General features: G+C 41.3%; 1 long non-coding RNA gene across 4 annotated transcripts; it reads left to right on the top strand.

Moving 5' to 3' along the window:
• Positions 1-335: 335 nt before the first annotated feature.
• On the top strand, positions 336-3761 carry LOC125554926. Of its 4 annotated transcripts, XR_007304472.1 has the most exons (5): positions 336-762; positions 2322-2414; positions 2498-2619; positions 3055-3111; positions 3404-3761. It is a non-coding gene; the product is annotated as an uncharacterized LOC125554926 (long non-coding RNA). The 4 variants fall into 4 exon arrangements; XR_007304469.1 differs by lacking the exon at positions 2322-2414; XR_007304470.1 differs by having other exon boundaries at positions 336-2414.
• Positions 3762-4025: the final 264 nt, after the last annotated feature.

The raw sequence follows: 4025 nt of genomic DNA, 5'->3' as shown, positions 1-4025 counted from the left end.
GATACCAGAAGGTTATGTTATGAATGAGGAGACAACTAGAGATATTTTTACTTGTAGGGATAGAAATGATCTAGAGAAATTATTATGCAAGTACACTACTAGAAATCCATGATTTACCTAGGGCCAAGGCCTTCACCTAGAGCTTATTAATCTCCTTAAGGGAAAGAAAAGTAATGAACAGTACCACTCTAGGGAAAGACATTTCTGTTGAAAAAAAAACTGGAAAATAAAATTTCCTAAGTCCCGGTGCCACGTGCATACCATCCACTCCGAAAAAACACGAAGAGATGGCATCCCGCGTCGACGCGCGCGCCTTTTATCCCCCCAGGACCCATTCTGCAGTGAGATAGCGAAGGGAGAAGGGCGCGCAGTGCCAAAAATTTCGACTAAATTAGGTCTCCTTCACCCGTGCCTCAAAGCGTTCGACGCCGCCGGAGAAAATCTCCCCCACTCTTCTGTCCGCAATCTTCCTCTCCCACATCGCCATGGCCCGCCGCGCGCCACCACCCCGCCGCGCCCCTACCGGCCCTGATCCGCCGCGTCGTCTCTTCTTTCCCTTCTCTGCCACGGATCTGACTGCCGCCACCACCGTCGCCTCCGCAACGCCACGTCGACCTCGATCTCCTCCTCGACGCGGTTGTTCCCGATGAGCTCCTCCCCGATGGCCCCCTCTCCTGCACCTCGAGCAGTACGGCGAGGACAACGGCATCCACCTCACCGCTAGATCAAGATCGCATCCACCACCTCGACTTCTCTCCAAAGGTTCTCTCCCTGTCTCTCAAACTCTGGTTTAGGTAGATTTATATGTTCTGATGTGTTCGGTGTGCAGATAAAGCAAGCGATGCTCGTCTCTGTGATTTGCTTGTTAAGAAATTATGCATAGATTACCTGACTGCTGCTTTCGGTTAGCTTGCCGTTGTGGTAGAATATCAGTTTGCCCTTTGCACGTCCGCTTCTGCAGGTTTAGTAGTACATGTCTATCAATTTAGGTGTTTCAGCTTGCACGTTTTGTCCAGATCCAGAACTTAAAAGTAGCACTTTCACCTAAGAGATCTAGCAGGTAAATCTTTTTAGTTCAAGTTCAGATTTAAAGACAGATATATGGTATCTAGGATGCAGGTTGGCCATGCTCGTAGTGGCAGAGCTTGAAAGAAATCTAAGGAGGGGCAAAGAAAAATATAATCAAATAAAAAATCATATCTCTGTAAGGGATGCAAGCGGACAACGTCTGCATATCCGCGAAGCAAAAATTACACTATCTTTGTTACTTTAACAACCATGTTAGTTTATTTTTTTCCTTCTGCAGACGCTCATGAACGCCGTCCACTTAAACAAGTTAGATTTTGCAGAATATTGAGAACATAGATAATTACATTGATCTTATCCACATTAGATTACAAAATACATTTCTGACATTAATTATATATAAGCTACTTTGTAACAAATGAAACTGAACCAAAATACTAATTAAATATGGAGTATTGAGTTAATCACTAAAGATCAACTCTTTGTTTCTTTCCGCTCCTAAATTGCATAAGAAATTCATGGCTGTGATTTTACTCTCTGTGCTTAACACAAGCTACTGGATAGTAAATCATCTTCCAACATATTACTATGTAGCATTGTCTTATTAATCTTCAGAGTAGAAAATACACGCTCGACACTTGTTGTAGAAAATGTAAAATCAATGGTCTTTCTTTTAACCATTACATCTCTAAAAACAATTTTTAATTAGAACTACAACTAGTTAAGATGAAACATGCAAGAATCTACACTGAAAAGGTGTAATCATAAGAGTTGGACTCCAGTATAGCAGGATTAAATTCCAGGCTAGACTGCTCTTGCTGCTCACAACCTCACTTTTACGCAATGCTGGCAGTGGCCTGATGACTAAGCACCACCGTGACTAGAGGAGCCCAGGAGCTCTAAGCACCAGCCTCAGGCATCTGGCCCCAACGCCGGCAAGCTCTAGTTGTCTGTGTCCCGGTTCCCTGACCCCCGCTCACGCGTCGCCGGTCGCAAAGTCCACGCTAGACAAAAGAGCATAAGACACACTACAGTATTGGGTCGCTGCTTGTTTTTCTCCGATGCAGAGCGCGAGAAGGATGTGTTAACTGCCGTATTGGTTGTAGTGTGCAGTACTACTACCTAGTACTAAAAAAATTCCTTTTCGCTGGGCGGTGACCGCCCAGGTTTGCCCCCATGAAGCTCCGCCATTGCATGCTAGTGCCCTGGATACTATGGCAACTAGATTGTTGATTGTTTGTGTGGGCAAAGCAACCAAAGTTGTTGATAGGTACTCTTTTGTCCTCTCTTTTCAGGGAAATTGTGATGGTTGCTGGAACAATCTTCCTTCTAATGATCCCATTTCAGTTTTAAGTTCTCAGTTGCTATGACTTGGAATGATATCCTTGGTAGTTGTCTCTCTTGCACAGCTGCACTACCTTTTTGTTAACTTAAAACATATTTCCTGACTGAATGTTTTCGTGATTTAAAGGTACCAAGGATTGTTTAGAGATTACATTGTTGTTTTCTAGCTTGGAGAAGCAACATCAACTTGGGATGCAGATTCACCAATATATGTATATGCGTCTCATAGGGGGGAGCTCTTGCACGGATGTAAGACCATTTTGCTTCTGCCAGTTATAGATTTTAGAGTGATGGTTTGCTTAAATTCGTCTCCATGCATAAAATCAACATCTAATGGAGTATTAGCAAATTATTTTACCTTTGTTATTGTAATTGGGAGCTATGAATACCATATCAATAGATTTAGTATATTTTGATTGCATAGTCTCTTTTGTGCTATTTTCTGCAGCTCAAATTCAGGTGAAACTTTACAGAACTAGGGGAACACTAATCCATAGAGCTATCCTTTCCTTTGCTTCGTTTTTCCTGTAGAACAGAGTAAGCATGATCTAAGTAGTGTATACGGAACACATCGCTTAACTGGCCATGTATGTATTTTAATCTATTTGAGACACGACTAATGTACAAGTTGATTTACATGAGCATGCCCATGTATGTTTTCACAACCGGGCCCTTATCTTGCAGATCCTTGAAACGAGCCAAGAACCACTAAATTTGTGTGCTCAGGAACATGCAGATCATGTAAGTTTTCTGAAAATAACTTTGGATTATACAAAATTTGTATGTTCCTGCAATTCTGATGTTCAAATGCATGCTTCTGTGATGTGCAAAGCGTAATGTGGTGATATGTATGGTTCTGCTGCTTCCGTGCGAAGCATGATCATATATTTTCATTGCCAGGGCTATGTGGGCTGTGGGGAGGGATTACATTCTCCTGTCCATATTGTGCAAATTATGATTATGCTACCAAAATTCTACCAGAATATTCAAGCCTCATAACTATGTGCTAAACTGCTTGTCAGCATAATTTCAGGACCATAATGTCACTTTGGATGCTTCTCCCCAAGATTTGAATCTGGAGCCTGACGCAGGTGTTGCAGGGATGGTTGGATTTTTATTGATAATGCATCTGGAATTAACTCACTCGGCTCTATCTCTCTTGGGAAGGCAACCCCTTGATAGTTAATGATTTTGGGTGCATGTATAGATAGCATGTTGTAACAAGTTTTTTTGATACTCAGCGTGACCAACATTGCTTGTACATATTGGTCAAGGTGTTCTACTTGCAATAACTAACTTCAGCTATAGCTATATTTTTTGAATTTGGCTTTAAGTTGACCATCTATCTGATGTATGTGTTCATTCATTATGAATTTGATGTGTATGATGAATTTTGGATGTGATTTATAAATTTGAAATATTGCTTTGAATTTAATTATTTGAATTATGGTATATATGAATTTTAATTTGAATTTATATTCAAATTGCATATTTGTACATGAAAGGTATGAATATGATGTATCCCTAGGGTATTGTTCAAACATTTGGTAGGGAAAGAGCTCTAGGGAAAGTTGTGGTGTGGCATAATTTAGATGGACCCCACAATCTTTCCCTAGGGTTTGTGCCCCTAGGTAAAGATGGTTTCGCTAGAGCTT

Source organism: Triticum urartu, chromosome 1, assembly GCF_003073215.2.
Source record: "Triticum urartu cultivar G1812 chromosome 1, Tu2.1, whole genome shotgun sequence".
NCBI classification, from domain to species: Eukaryota; Viridiplantae; Streptophyta; class Magnoliopsida; order Poales; family Poaceae; genus Triticum; species Triticum urartu.
The sequence above is the reverse complement of the archived record's forward strand: the minus strand, read 5'-3'. Positions and strand labels throughout refer to the sequence as shown.